The sequence below is a fragment of the Ambystoma mexicanum genome, chromosome 1q (assembly GCF_040938575.1).
Source record: "Ambystoma mexicanum isolate Mex_15411 chromosome 1q, UKY_AmexF1_1, whole genome shotgun sequence".
In the NCBI taxonomy this organism is placed as follows: domain Eukaryota; kingdom Metazoa; phylum Chordata; class Amphibia; order Caudata; family Ambystomatidae; genus Ambystoma; species Ambystoma mexicanum.
Window position 1 is genome coordinate 15133330 of NC_090922.1, and position 16477 is coordinate 15149806.

General features: G+C 46.5%; 1 protein-coding gene across 3 annotated transcripts in view; it reads left to right on the forward strand.

Annotated features, from left to right (window-relative positions):
• VANGL2 (VANGL planar cell polarity protein 2) overlaps positions 1 to 16477 on the forward strand; it is a 903169-nt gene that overhangs the window by 444660 nt on the left and 442032 nt on the right. Inside the window, exon 4 of one of the 3 annotated variants that reach the window (XM_069635423.1) lies at positions 15626 to 15783. The exons of the other annotated variants lie outside the window; for them this stretch is intronic. The gene's annotated coding sequence lies outside the window, so the exon portion shown is untranslated. The remainder of the gene's footprint in view (positions 1 to 15625; positions 15784 to 16477) is intronic. 3 annotated transcript variants of the gene reach the window in all.

Sequence of the window (16477 nt, forward strand, 5' to 3'; positions counted from 1 at the left end):
AGACCACCGCCATGGCGTCAACTTACTTACACATGGTAGGTCCACTCCTTGCAGCCCTACTTTCACTATGTTTCAAATCTTGCATCACCGTTTCTAAATAGCGTTCTCCACCCTTAAACTACAGGATGACGCTCTTCTTACTTAACTAAGTCCGACCACGACTTGATGTCCTGAAGACAGTTCGGTACTACTTTGCAGCGCTGCCTCATTTCATCCAGCCACTGCCCTTTGTAACCTACCGAACCAGAAACACCCACCTATGTGTCGACAATGTTAAATGTATTGTGAATGTAAACAATACATAGAATATCTGGTCACTATTGTATGATTACTAACTCACCGATATGCAACCTGTAAATGTATTTCAAGTATGCATACACTATGTGCCACGGCACATAAAGAATTGTGTAAACATGTCTTCCTGTTAAAATAAACCTTCCTGTTTATTATACTCCAGAGTGATCCTTTTTCTCCAGCTAGTATTTTCGTAGCTCCACTGCAAGGAATATTGCGACCCCCTGTCACGCCTTAGGCCTGGGTAGCCGTTGAGACTACTTCCTCTCTATCTGCATATTGCTCGCCTCCATGTCTTTAATAGAATCAAGACTCCCTGTGCTATAGCGGGGATAATATTTATTGTCAACTGCGTCCAACTTTGCCATTCTCTTGCTAAGAGAATGTTGCCATTCAAGCCCAGAGCACACTCAACTGGAGGCACAGAGACAACTCTAGCTTTCATAGCAAATGTGTGATTTGCAAAGCTGCTGATTGGAGATCAGTTTACACTTCGCTACTCAACATTACTGTTTAGATGCACATTCTAAAGGTGATACCCAGGTGGGCCAGGCGCATTAATAACCCATCTCCTACTCCAAGTACTGGTCGCTCATCTATGCAAAGCATGTGCTTCTATGCAGATCCAATCGTATTTCTGATGCTTGTATCTGCTCACATTCACAAGCGCCCACCCTTCCGGAGTTGAATGTTCTTAGGTAAATAATAGGCGTTTTTTACACCTCATCATAACTTATAGTCTCTACGCTTATACTTCACACTCCCTCATGTCAGAAACAAATAACCTAAGGGACCTCAACGCATGAGGCTTCATGGGTACAGAAGTTGTCACACTAAGGATAATATTTCAAACATGCCCAGTCGACGTCCCTTTGCGACATCCAAAACGTGCAATACTCTGCACCTACCACTAGACGTTCGCCAATACAAAGCATGCAATTCTAAGCAGATAAAAGCATCAAATACGATCACGGTAAGTAATGTATGCCATATTGGGGGAACATATACAGTGGACATGGCCAAATGTATAACACAAGTGCGTTAAATTGACAACATTTAATGCAACAAAACCCCCGAAAGTCAGCAGTTGTTGGAAGTCATGACCAGCTTAACTCAGTGCATTCCCCTTGCAAAGACCATGAGTACATATTAATAAAGGGATTCACAATGACATTATGGGGGACTTCAACGGAAGCATGCCAAGTTAGGCCGCTCATGGCTTCCCACATCCACTGAATTTCAACGTTTTTGTTGCATTAATTCTGGTCCACTTAACTGCACTTTATAGTTAATTCAGTGAATACATATATATATTTCTGAGGCTTGTGGATCTGCTTCGATCACATGCTATGCATAGGCCGACATCTAGTGGTAGTCCCAGAGTATTACATTATTTGTTTTCGAAACTTGAAAAGGGACGTTGACTGGGCGTGTTAGTGCCATCCATAGTGTGATATCTTCTGTACCCATGGTACTTCACACGTCTAAGTCCCTCAGATAGTTTTTTTCTGCCATCATGGTCAGTCGATAGATTGCAAAGTTGTTCTGGCTGTAACGCCTTTGATAAGAAAAAGTTTTATCTTAGACTTTCTTACTATTCTTCCTACAACCGCCCATCGCCTGCCGCAATCACTGCTTTGGTAGCCTTTGATAGACTACTACATCATCGACACTACAACCGTCTCAACGAACGACTGTGACCTCGACCCATTACAGTAGGGAGAGTGGGGGAAGGTCTTACATTTCTTTGCTATTTAGAGAATGACTCTTCTGACACCTTATCTTCAATTTCATCGCTGCGGTGCCTTTTCCACTCACCATGGAAAACGCACCATTTAAGTTCTGCGCATCCTGTAACAGGAAATACCCCGGGAAAGACCCACACAAAGTGTGCAATCTGTTTGCCAAATGATCACCTCAAAAAGAACTGCAAGTCCTGTCGGCTTTTCTGTCCTAAAACCTTGAAGGACTGTCAAACCAAACGCTGGGCCTCCCATGCCATGCAGGCCCAGGCCTCCATAGACGTGGCGGAGGAATCCAGTGAAGGCAGAATCGATGCCCTGAGTGACGCTGAGGGCGATCAGGGTTCCAAAGAATCCCATGTGCAAGCCCCCGACTCCAGCAGGCAGACCAGCGGACCAGTGACTGAGAAATCACCGGGCAGCAGAGGCAAACATACACCACACTAAACACACACCACATGGTTGAATGGCTATCACATTGTAGACCAGTAGTAGCTACACAGTGTCTACAGATAGGTCCTCCAAGTCACTCCTGTCCTCTGCTCCATTGTGTTCGGTGCACAACAGGTCTCGAAACGGGTGCTGACCTGGCCCGTTGCAGACATTGTGCCAAAAAGACCTTCCTTTCACATGCTGAAGGGCATGCGTCAAAAGGTGCGTCACCCTGAAGAATAAAAAAAAAGAAAAAACAAGGCTTAACACAGTGAGGAAGGGTAGCTAGGGATGAACCACCTACCAAGGTGCCACACCTAGACACCTTACAGCTCAGCACCTCCGCCCAAACCCATGCTACTCCACAGGCCCATGATCCCTCTCAGGATCTCTCTATTGTAGACATCTTGGGTTATCAAGATCCTAGTTCCCAGGGGGACTAGTATAGTCAGGACCAATATTACGCAAGTACATATACGTCATCCGATGCTCAGACAACCAGGATCAGCCACTGGCTGTCTCACTGATTGACAATCGTCTCCATTACAAAGAGCTGCTCCTCTGGGCTGCCCAACATTTCAAGAAATGACACCAAGGAGGCACAAATCGGCAAGGATTTTGTAGAGGACCTATTGAGAGACAAAAAGTCTGCTCCATAGTTTATCCCCCTCCTACAATCGGTCCAAAGACTCATTCAGCCTTGCCTCCTTACACCAAACCTTATAAGAGCAGTCAACCCCCACATCAAGATGGTATTTAGGCTGACCCTACTGACCAAGTGTACATCAGGGGTCAACTAAACCCGATTCCTTAGTTGTCATCACAACAAAGGAGAGAGCAGGCACACCTCTGGCCTCAGCGGAGGCCCCACCTGTTAAAGTGCACAAAGATGTATACTTTTGGCAGAAAGGTGGCATCTTCAGCTGCCTACCAAAACCAGAATAGCCAACAATACCACCCTCCTGCCTAGCTATGGTTTCCATAAATGGGGCGAGTTGGAACAACAAATTGAGACTGTCTCAGAGCCTCTAAAGTCACAATTCCTGAAAACAGTGTCAGGGGGCAAACTAGTGGCTAACTGCATTAAAAAAAATAAGTTGGCTACCGCTGACAATGCAGCCACATCATAGCCGAAGGTTTGTTATTGACGCGCAATGCCTGGCTGAGACAGTCTGGCTTTAGGCTAGAAATGCAGGCCAAGTTACTTAACTTGCCCATTGAGCCTAATTCCCTGTTCGGGAAAGCAGTTGAGGATGCTCTTGTGCCAAGAAGGAATATGAGACTCTGAAATATCTTGGACAATTATCCAACAAACCTTTTGTCCAAAGGTCATTCAACACAAGAAGATTCCGTGAGCAAGGCCCACAAAGGTCCTCTAATTATGGTTAGGGTAGCGAATCCTCATCGTGGGGGCACCTCACAGGGACAGTCCTCCAATTTTCAAAGAGGCTACAAAAGCTCTAGGAGCAGAGGTAGAGCCTCCTCTACCAGAGTCTCCACTCCACCCAAGCAATGACACCCCGCTCCAGGACACATCCCATGCTATTCCAGTAGAAGGTTGCATCTCCCAATTCACCCATGCATGGGCGGGGATCAGCTCTGACAAGTGGGTGTTACCCACCTTGGCGGGGGGATGTTGTATAGAGCTTCTACAACCACCCGCCGAAAAGGACGCCATAGAAATCGGCCCGTCAAATCAGGTAAACAAGGATATTTATTTAACATACTTTCTTGTGCCAAAGAAAGACTTACAAATGCGCCCAGTACTAGACATGTGCCCAGCAAACAAACATGTCAAGCCACAGAAATTTCGCATGACAGCACTACAGGAGGTAATCCCTCTCTTAAAACTGGGGTATTACATGGCAGCATTGGATGTGAAAGATGCATACTTTCATATTTCAATGTTACCAGCGCACAGAAAATATCTGCGCTTCTAAATAGTTGGAGAACACTACCAATTCAAGCTACTCGCTTTCGGCATAGCCTCGTACGAAGAGAATTTAGATGAACACTTCTCCCTGTGGGGCCATCCTACTATAGACTTGTTGCCACAGGCCTAAATGCACAATGTCCAGACTTCGCATCCAGGTTTCCCCAACCAGGATCCAAGGGGAATGCCCCGTGGAGGAGCTGGTCAGGGAAATTTGCTTATGCATTTCCACTGACACTACTCCTCAGCAGGATAGTGCACAAGATGCACCAGGAACAAGCTGCCCCAATCCTGATCGCTCCCATGTGGGCAAGACCACCATGGTTTCCACGCCTACTTCGGTGTCCCTCCAACATGCTGTCCCTGCACGAGGGGACAACACTCCATCCACATCCTCAGTCTATGAACTTGGCAGCTTGGCTCCTGTAGGCATAGAGTTTGGGAACTTAAACCTTCCTCAAAGGTATATGGATATCCCCAAGGATGCACTGAAACCCAACACCAGACATTATTACTTTAACAAGTGGAATAGGTTTGTCGTCTGGAGCAGATCACAATCCTTAAACCCAATTGAAGGTTCACAATCCAACATTCTAATCTACATGCTTTACCTACTAGACTCTGGTTTATTATTTACATCAAGGTACACCTAGTGGCCCTGTCCGCGTATACCACTTCCCAAAACAGTGACTTGGTGGAAAGTTCCTATGATCAAAGCTTTCATGGAGGGAGTAAAGAGACTCTACCCTCCCATTGCTAACCCTCCTTCAGGTTGGGACCTTAATGTTGTACTCTCAAAGCTCACAGGTCTGTTTTTTGGGCTTATGCACAAGGCCAGCCTAAACGCCTAACCTACAAAACTGCCTTTCTCGTCCCCATCACCCCAATAAGACGAGTCAGTGAGTTACAGGCATTGTCTGTACAAGACCCTTTCATTGTAATCCACAAAGACAAGATGGTTCTTGGAACACACCCTAGGGTCTCACCTAAATTCATATCCAAGTTCCATGTCAACCAGTCGATTGAACTACCTACTTTTTTCCCCAACACCATCTAACTCAGCCGAGAGAAGCCTCCATACTTTAGATGTAAGAAGGGCGGTCTTGTACTACATAAGCAAAACTAAACCGCTAAGGAAAACTGACCAACTTTGTTTCCATAGCACCTGGTAGGGAAAGAGACCACATTTCAAAGTATGCTGTCTCTAGATGGATAGTCCAGTAACTACAGCTGTGCTACTCACTATCAAAAAAGACTCTACCTTTTACACCGAAAGCTCACTCTACCAGAGGTACAGGGGCTATTCTAGCTTTTATTGCAAATGTTACATTAGATGCAGTTTCCAAGGCAGCTACTTGGAGCTCAATTCATACTTTTACCCAACATTACTGCATTGATACACACGCTAAAGCAGATTCACAGGTGGGACAAGTGGTGCTAAAAGATCTATTTCCCTCTGTACTTTGTCTCAACCTACCACCTTCTCCAGGTACTGCTCACTAGTCTATGCATAGCATGTGATATAAGCAGAATCCACAAGCCTCATAAGGCATACATTACTCACTGTAATCGTGTTTCTAATGCTTGTATCTGGTTAGATTCACATGCTCCCACCCTACCTCCCCTCCTGGAGTCGAAGTTGCCTGCTCTAGATCTATTTTCTGGTTTATTACCTCCCTACTCGCGCTACTCTTCATTCAACCTCATGTCAGAAAGAAAACAATCTCGGGGACCTCGACACGTGAAGGACCATGGGTACAATAGCCGTCACACTAGGGATAGTATTACGAACGTGCCCATTCAATGTCCCTTTCTCGAGTTTCGAAAACAAATCCACTCCCTTCTCTCTGCTCGCCATGCCAAACAATCCTCTATCCTTATTCTCCTCGACCTCTCTGCAGCCTTTGACACTGTCGATCATCCCCTCCTCCTTCACACTCTTTCTTCCTTTGGATTCAAAGGCTCTGTCCTCAACTGGTTATCCTCTTACCTCTCTTCCCACTCCTTTACTGTCTCCTGAGGTGGCCGGTCATCTCCTACCTATCCTCTTGAATACGGCGTACCCCAAGGTTTGGTACTTGGTCCTTTCCTCTTCTCCCTTTACACCTCCCTCATTGCCCCTGTTATCTCCTCATTTGGCATCTCCCACCACTTCTATGCCGACGACACTCAACTCTTTCTCTCTTTCTCTCTTTCTCATCCTTCTCATCTGACCTTCACCAAAAACTCTTCTCCTGCCTTACTGCCATTAAGAACTGGATGTCTTCCCGCTTTCTCTCTCTTAACACTGACAAAAAACCGAAGTTGTATTCTTTCCCTCTAATTCTCTTCCCCCCCCCCTCTCCTCCCCCCCTTCATTCACTTTCCCTCTTCCAATCTCCCTATCTCTCTCCAAGCTCGTACTTTAGGCGTTCTCTTTGACTCCTCTCTCTTTCTCCCAACATATTTCCCTCACTTCCTGTACCTTTCGCTACCACCTCTTCAATATTCGCAAAATCCGTCCTCCTCTCACTTTCCACGCTACCAAACTCTTAATCTCCTCCCTCATCTTCTCCCGCCTCTTCTACTGCTCTTCCCTAATCTTTGGACTTCCTGCTTCTCATCTTGCCCCTCCTAAATCCATCTACCACTCTGCTGTTCATACCCTCTGTCTCCTTACCTCCCGTAACTCCATCTCTACCCCTTACCTTGGCTGGCTTCCTTTTCACTCCCAACTTAAATTTCAATTTCTCTGCCTTGTCTTCAAATCTCTCCATGGTCTCACCCCCCCTTATCTCTCCTCCCTTCTCTCCTTCTGCTCTCCCCCGTTCCCTTCGGTCCGCTGACCATTTCCTTCTCACTGTACCTCTGTCCCCTTGTGCCTCATCCCGTTTCCGCTCCTTCCAACTCCTAGCACCGCTACACTGGAACTCCCTTCCTCTTGCTATCCGTTCTACCCCCACCTTCACCTTATTCCGTGCTTCCCTTAAATCTCTCCTCTTCCATTCTCCTCCCTGAAACTCCTTCCCCCTTCTGCTCCCCCCTCCTTTTCTTTCCCCCGTCTATCTCCCCCCCTCTCCTGCCTCCCCCTCGCACCCTTCCCATTCCCTCCTCCTACCCTTCTCCACCTCTCCCCCCTATCCACTCCCACTCCCCTTCTCTACCCATCCCCTTCAATTAATTGCTCTTTTCACTGTTTTGTTGATTGATTCATAATGTATTTGCTTCAACCGTTATATTTGTTTATGTATTATGTTGTTCCATTGTACAGCGCTTTGGTGCAAGGTGCTTTAAATTAATAAATAAAAATACAAATCATGCAATACTCTGCGACAAACGAACATCAGATAGTCACAAGTTAGTAAGGTGAAACATATGTGTCTCAATACCACATTTTTATACAATTGCAGGGAGCGAATTCCATGCTAAATTGGCGCTCATAAAATGTGTGTAAACACTATATGCAATGAAGTAGTTTGAAATGCACACTGGTGTAATTGGAGTGTCACCAACTATGTTTTATTTAAAGATGAAGCTGAGAATGCCATGAAGCAACCTGGATTATGTAGCTACAAATCGAGCTTACTGCTACCGAGACACCACAATTATACCTTAAATCAAAAGCTATCACTTTTTGATTAAATTGTCTTGGATATAGCAATGAGAATGAAACGTCAGCAATAGATTAAATCCAAATGTTTGTAAAGAGTTTTGTAGAAACCACCTTTAATTTATGGAAACTAGCAAGAAGTGTATGAAAGCAGATTCTAGGTCCTAAATGGAGGTACCCATACTTTGCATAGCATACTTTTCTTTTTTTAAATGGGAAAACTCTGCATACAGCAATTGTAACTAACTGTGCGGTATGAAACCGTTATTACAATGCAGAAAATATGAAACGCACCCTTTTTTTATAATACATTTCACAGTTGCAATTCACTTGTTGGGTTTGATTAAATATGTCCAAATAATTTAAATGAAATGGATCCCATAATGCAATTTTTAAGCCGTGAATACATTTTGAATAGAAACCATTCTAAAACAATGTTTTGGTGATGGGCTCTATCACAGTTTCACTCATCCCTTACATGTCTCTAACATGTATAAAGCACACATATACCTTTTTTTTGTTGCTCAAAGCTTTAATCCATGAAAACAAACAGTTGAAACATAATAGAACAATATGTACTTTTATTATCTGATCTGGCTTGACGAATATTATGGCCATTTTATGTTGGAACTCTGTGCATAAATCCCTACTCGGTTTTCCAGCACCAATAAATCACAAGCACAAGTGCTAGTATTGTGCACATGCCCCACTTGCCCTTACTTTTTTCTATGCACAAACATAATTTACAACATCTACCTATGAAGATAACCTTCCTAATTGCAAAATGACTTTCAGGCCATGTACATTGAAGAGCATTTTCAAATTACTCAAAACAATAGTTTAGAACATTCCCGTGATTTTTTTATTCAGCTCCTTTCTAAATTCCAAAGTATTTGTCCTGCCTTTTGATTGTTAGAGCCCAATAATGTTTTTGTAGGGTAACTCTGAGCAGTAATCGGATAAAACCTATTTAACAAATGGGGCAGGAGATTATTTATCATGGGGCTTTTCTTTGAGGAAGATACCCTTGCGTATATAATTGGGTTGCTCTACACAATTTTCAGATTCTGCACGATTGTAGTAGTGGGTTTTCTGAGCCCAATGAGGTCTTCCCATCCTTCGATGTGCTATACAATATCTACTACTTGTGAAACTGGGACCTGTCAGAGTTTATCTGAAGTTACATGTGTATGTTAGTTATTGTGGATGTGATTTGCATGTGAACATTTGCAGAGCCCTCATCTTATATACAGTTTCTCCCGGGACTGATACTCCCTTATACTTGCTACCCACTCCAAATGTATTGCTTCACTCTATTGAATAAGAATAAGAGTCCTACTGAAAATTTGGTCCAGCTGTCAATTATTCACTGACCTAGCAATCCACAGTGCATATAGAAAACTGAACACTGCTGAACATACATCCCAAAGTACTTTGAAGCCATAACAGTTACAGTGAGGTACTATACAGATATCAAGTAAAATAACATAACAAATGGACTCCTCTGTCGATATTGGACAGTTTCACATGCACCTAATTGACACATCTGGAAGAAAGAAAAAAAACACACATTTCAGTTGAGGCAGTTTGTAACGATGCCGACCACATTGAATAGGCTTCATGTGGCTTGCTATTACTTACTGCTGTATGTTTCAGATTCATCAGTGATTTTGCACTTATAAAATACAAACACAGCAAATGTGCCATTTTTTTAAGCTTTTAAATTTGACTTGGTTGGCATGTTAAAGGGGCAGGGCCTGCTACTGAATTGCAAATGTATGTTTGAGATGCCTGTTAGTCTTTATTTTTAAATGTGTAAAAACAAGGAATGCTTTATATGTATTTTTATGGCCCCCATGTTTTTTCTGTTTTTCTTTTTCAAGAAGATGTGAATGGCAGGACAGGCAGTGTGGAGGGATACTTCATTTCAGAATTTCTATCCTATACCACAGTGATTTGTGGGCTTATTGCAATTGAAAAATATGAGTGTATCCTAAAATAAATTGTGATAGTACATTTCAGCACATAAAGGATATTATTGCTCCGTCTGAAGGCAAGTCAGCCTTGGCTCAAATTACCCTCTGCTTGTTTCCTCAGGCCATTAATGTCTGGCAACATTGAAATATTGTTGTCCCTCAAACTCTACACTTGAACACACTGTCCGTTCTACATATGTATGTATGCATGCTCATGATGTCCATCAGTTTGTACCAAATGGGTATGCGTTGTGTTCCTGGGATGCAGTTGCAGGGAAAGCTATTTGCCATAGTACGCATGGATTTTGTCCATATTGCTATCTTTGCAGTCAGTGGGGCTGTCTGATGTAATGATGAAGATCAAGGCAGCAGGATTTGTATTACAACATAGAGTGGAAAACGTGCGTGATCAATTTGATTCTGCTCTCTAGAGGTACAGTGTTGATCCAGGCTTGTTGGCACTGTTCCAGCAGTTAAAATCTGGCCTGACTGTATCTGTGGCGTTGTTCCAGATGGGGAGAGGGTGTCAAGCCGGGGACAAGCTGAAATTTGCTGCAGTTCGAAGAGGTGGGGATCAGGAGGGCCACCAGTGTCAGTTGATCAGTCAAGCGGTTGGTGACTGGATGTGCGGTTCCAGTCGAACAGCTTGAGTCCGGTATTTGAAGGCTCGTACAGGGTCTGGTCGACTCTTGGTGATCTGCAGCCAAGATGCTGGTGGTAAGAAGAAGCAGTTCAAAGATGGTACAACGATTATTTTTAGGGTTGACCCAGGGCAACAACGCGCTCACTTTGGCGCTGAGCAACAGCAAACTGTTTTGAAGTTGCAGTTCAGCGGTTGGAGCAGCAGTCAGATTGTTCTAGATGGGGGAGTGCTGATGAGCTGGGTTCATACAGGGGCTTTCTGCGTTTCGAACACTGTTTGAGAAGGGTGCTTCGTAAAGGCCACCAGGGTAGATTCGACAGTTGGTACAACTGTGGAGATGCTGGAGACTGGATGCGCCGTTAGACTGAATTGGTTTGATGGTGCTCTTCAGGAGCTGTGGATCATAAGGGCCACCAGGGTCAATTTGACGGCAAAGATGCTGGACACTCGACACATAATTCAGTTTCAGACGGATGATTCAGCGTTTAATGATCTGGGCTTGATGGACCACCAGGGTAGTTTCGACTGGCCACCGTAATCGACAGCGAAGATGCTGGCAATTTGAGCAATGGTTCGAAGGTGGCAGATGCAATTATTGCACAGTTCAAGCAGAGGTAACAGCATACTCTGCTAGGGTGGTAGTTAAAAGGTTTTAACACGTGGGATGGGGGTTCGAGGAGTACAAATGAAAGCTTCCTGAAAGGTTGATGTCCAAACAATGATTCAAGGAAGTGGTGGGACACCCCTTTTTTAAAGATAAAGGTCCACAAGTGATTGCACTAAAGCTAGCCTTCTTTAGGGGCCAACCCCTGCTCTTAAAATAAGTGGACTTTACCCTTCTGACAGCACACCCAAAGTGCTTTGTGCTAAAGGAAGGGGAGGGGACAGTAAGGAGAGCTAGAGGCAGAGACAAACAAGATGGCAGAATCTAACTTAATCTGTACAGAGCTCTGTCTTCACTAACCTGGTGCCCCTTTGGGGGGGCGCTAGAGAGCCCACGACGGCAGTTTCTTTGTGAGCTCTCTGCATGCCCGCAGCAGAGGGGGAAGACACTCAACGCTTTGGGGCTAATACCGGCAAAAACAGCAAGGTCTGAGCTGCGATAGTGCTGGGGAAGCTCGAGGCATGATCTGAGCCGGCTCGGGTTTCCAGGAGCAGAGCTGGGCCGCGCTGTGTGGAGAGTGGGGACGGGCCGTCGGCGCGGCTCAGGGCTGCCAAAACCTGAGTGCTTGTGCGCTGCCAGGCAGGAGGGAGCTCTGCGACCCAGTGCTGCTGTGTGGGTGAAAGGAGGCAGGCGGCAACAAGACTGACCTGCAGAGTGCAGTGTTGGAGAATCCAGAGCCTCCCCAGGGCTGTGATCTGTCCGCCGACCGGGGCTCACCCTCTTGGAGTGAGGGAGGGGGAAGAGAACCAGGGCGGAGAATCGAAACCGCAACAGCTGTAGGGAAAGCAGGAAGGTGGTGTGGGCCGGAGCGGCTCCCCCTCCCCAAAATCTACAAAAGCTACAAAGGATTTCTCCGGGGTACCCTGAGACATTCTGAGCTGTGGCCTCGGCGAGCGCTGCAGGCTTTGGTCGCACTGTGTAGCGGATGGCAAGAGGGCGGCTGATATTGCGGTGAGTCGGTACAGTGGGCAGGAAGAGCAAGCCCAGTACAGAAGTGAATCGCGCCATTGGTGGGCCAGATCTGCGTACATAGGTGCCGCAGTATGGAACGTTCTGAGCCGCAGGCGGAGTTGACCTGCTGGAGAGCGGCAGTAGGAGGCGAACAGAGACATAAGCAGAAGAGATTAACCTGCGGGGTGGGCAGACTTGTATTGCTGGACTTGCATATCTTTGCACTGCCCTTGGGTGAAGCGGGGAGTTGGGCCTCCCTACCTGCAACGCTCTGCACCACCCCGGGGCCCATTAGCGAGGAGCACACTGGACTGTGGTGTTTGTGGCAGGGAGGGAAGGTGCTTGGTCCGCCAATGGCTCCCTAGATACATGGGCACATGCTCCAGGGGCTGTGGGGGTTGACCTCGGAGAATATCAGCGAAAAGGGGGTGGTTCTGGAGGGGGCCCGGGATGACACATCGCAGGCCCTGCAGGAAAGGAAGAAAGCAACTCGGACTGCTGTCAGGAAGAGCTGCAATTAATAATAGATGGAGGGCCTGGAGTGGAGCTGAATACCAGGGCAGGTTGGCTTGGTCTGGTAGTGCCAGGGAGAGAACAGGGCTTCACTCGCCCGGAGGGGAGGTGGCTGAGTTGGGTGCAAGCTGATCCGCCGGTCATCAGGCTCAGCAGTTTGACCTGGGGAAGCTCCTGTAAGGCAGTTGCTGGGTCGGGAAGCTGATTGAGGAGCTCAGACACAAGGAGAGGGTAGGCACGAAGGAAGTGGCAACTTGGTAGACATTGATGGCGAAGGGGGGCAGGAAACAAACCAGTCTACCATTCACACACAAAGAGGGCCCTCGAGAAGACAGTTACGCCTGAACCCACACCAGAAGCAGCTAAAATGGCACATATCTTACCTCATGCGGGACCGGGTGAGGAACCCCCGGCATCGGAGCTGAGCATGATCCTAGCGGAAATGTGGTCCAGATTCGCAGCCATCAACTCAAAGCTGGATGGCCTTACATACAAGGTGGATAGGATGCAGGAAAGGATTGATAAGGAAAGTAGCCGAACTTCGGAGGGGGAGACCAGAGTGAGTCTGCTGGAGGATTTGTGTAATGAGACTACTCAGGCAATACAAGAGTTGTGGAGGGAGTTGCAGGCCATCAGAACAAAAATGAGGATCTCGAAGCAAGATTGCGCAGAAATAATAGAAGGGTGGTGGGGATTCCTAAATCCGTCCACCAACAGAATATTTAAGTGTTTATGGAAAGTTTTATTAAAGAAGTTCTACAAGGGCCAGCCCTCTCCGCCCAATTCTTGGTAGAAAAGGGCGCATCGGCTATCGCACGTTGTCCCGAGGCATGGGCAGAATCCGATGCGAGAGTGCTTAATTACCAGGATCGCGACACAATACGGAGAAGGGCGAGGGAGCTCGGAGACCTCATGTATGAGAACAGCAAGGTGTCTTTCTATACTGACTTTACACCGGCAGTCCAGAAGGCCTGCATGTCGTTTGTGGCGGTAAAAAGGGTGCTGCGGGAAAAGTGCTTGCAATACTCCATGCAATACCCCTCCAAACTCAGGGTGCTGTATAATGGCAGGGCCCACTTTTTTACGGACACGACAGCAGTGCATGAATTAATCGAAGGCCTTCTGAAGTGATGCAACAAGATCCCAGGGGCATGATGTGTTCTCCTAACGCAATGTACATTAGGCGGCTAGGCCCAGTGCTGCCGTGGGAGTGAACATAACCAATGCGGGTAGAGCTCACCTGAGGTTCTTCCCCCCCCCCCCCCCCAAGGGGTCTTACCATAACAATGCCAAATATGTACCTAGTCAGACTTGTGGCATGTATGATTGTTCTATTATTCTCATAGTTAGTCCTCCTCTGCCGTTAAAGCGTGGGAGACCTCCTGGGTAGTGGTGTCCAGTGCCCCCAGGCTGGTGCCCATGTTGCTCATTCAGTTGGGTTATGGGGGGGAAGGGTTAACCACTGCAAGTTGGGGGAGGGCAGTGTGGGTGGGTGGAGATGGGGAGGTGGGAGAAATGGAGTGGGAGGGGTGAAGAGCTGCCCGGTTGGCAGGGTTGAAGTTTACGGAAAAGGTTCACATCACACACGGACGACCATGAAGCAGAAGATATTGCGACAGTCAGGGCGGAGTACACTGGCACTTCTCTGGGTTCCTCATCCGAGTCATGGCAAGTAGGATAATGAGCTGGAACGTGCAGGGCTTGAATGACCTGTAAAAGTCCAGAAAACCGGTGCAATGTTGTGAGAGGCACGGAGCAAAGATAGTCCTGCTACAGGAAACACACCTTAAAGGGCAGGGAAATTAAAGGGTTACCAAGGGGTGGGGTAACTGTAAATACTATACCACATACTCTGCATACTCAGCAGGGGTAATGACCTTGGTCCACAAGTCGTTGGGGTTCAGAGTTAGTGAGACGGAGATTGACCAGGGCGGAAGATATGTCATTGTATTGGGGTGTATAGGACCCACAAAATTTACCCTGGTCCACATTTACGGTCCTAATGTGGATAATCCGGACTTTTTTTAGGGGCTTCTGGGGAAATGTCTCAAGTACAGTGATACCTATGTCCTGTGGACAGGTGACCTCACTGTGGTCTTAGACCCTAGCTTGGATAGGTCGGATGGTAGGGGGAGACCGACGAGAGTGTCTGAAGCAGTACATGGGGCTATGGAAGCTTTACACTAGGAGGATATTATGGAGGCTACTGCATCTAGGGGAGGCAGGGATTCTCACATCACTCTACGGTGCATAATACCTCAACTGAGGTGTCCTCAACTTATTCAGAGTACGGAAGGGTGTGAAATGCTACCGAGGACTCTATCAGACCACTTCCCGGTGTTATGGTCCATGAGTCTAGAAGTGATGCTACCCCACCCCAGATGGAGGTTCAAGCCAGCGGCCTTGCTTGACATTGCTTTTAAAAATGATATACAGCTTTTAAAAATGATATACATAGTTTGATTAAACACTACTTCCAAGAAAATGGGGGTTCGGGGCAGAGTAAGGGTGTCATCTGGGAGGCGTTCAAGGTGGTGCTGAGGGTGGGTGCCTATCTATGGAACTGGGGGTGTTAAAGAAGATACGTAGAGAGCTGCACGCCGCGGAAATTGAAATCAAACACTGGCGCGCATCCGAAGTGCATTCCAAATTGCTTGCTGCATCCCTTTTGTGATCGCGTAGTCGGCCAGAGGAAGATTGCTACTTCGCTGCAACACATTGGACTTTACACTCTGGACTCTGGTCATTGGACTCTCAACTTGCCAAGTAATTGTTGTTGGACTCAGGCATTGAACAATCGTTAACTTTACTTTGGCGCCGCGGCTTGCTGCTTGTTCCCCTAACTTGCCTCACTATTCTTATCCAGGTCTTCTCTGCTTTCTTTTTAGTCACTCCTGGTACCGCCTTCAGCCCGCCCTCTAGCCCGCCTTCCCTTGCTCCTGCCTCCCCTGCATCACTTCCTATATTTGCACTTGTGCGCATACGTCCGAAGTGCATACCAAAGTGGACTGTTCGGCTGCGAGGCTGCACGGCTGTTGGGGTGCTGGTAAGCATTATACTTAGTGCAGATTTGGCATTTCATCAGAAATTATATGATAGTATGCATGGCCAGTTTCATGGTTGACCTTAACTACATTGTTGCAAGGTGTAGTTTGATATTATCAGTACAGGTATGCTTTGAGTGCAGTCTATAATCCCCCTGACAATTGTTGATGGTCTGCACAGTGGGAAGAAATTAAACATGAATACACAAAAAAATACTGAGGTTGAACAAGCCGGGGTTAATCTTACACCAGATATTTCTACCATTCCTCCCATACTTGAAGAGGAAATCGAAGAAAACACTGTAACTAATCTTCTTCACTCCAACTTACCCCCCCACCCCCCTGAAATGGTGAATGGGCATGCCCCAACCAAAACAGAGGAAATCCAGCCGGGAATCACTGACCCAGATCATAGAGGAATAAATGTAATGGTCAGCTCCGAGGTAGGAGCAGAGAATGGCATATATACCCCACAATCTACCAAAGAAAAGCTCTTCTCAAAGCTCTGAGAGGGCAGTTGAAAGTGAAGAATGCAAACCCTTTGCCTTTAAACAAGAAGAAAAAGCTAAATTAGAAATCGAGACTCTTAATGGCAGTCTATTACAGAAAAAAGCGAAGCCCCAAATTCCTTGGAAATGTGAAAATCCGAACCTGGAAAAATAAATCTGCGCCTTTAAAAAGCCGCTGGGGTCCCTT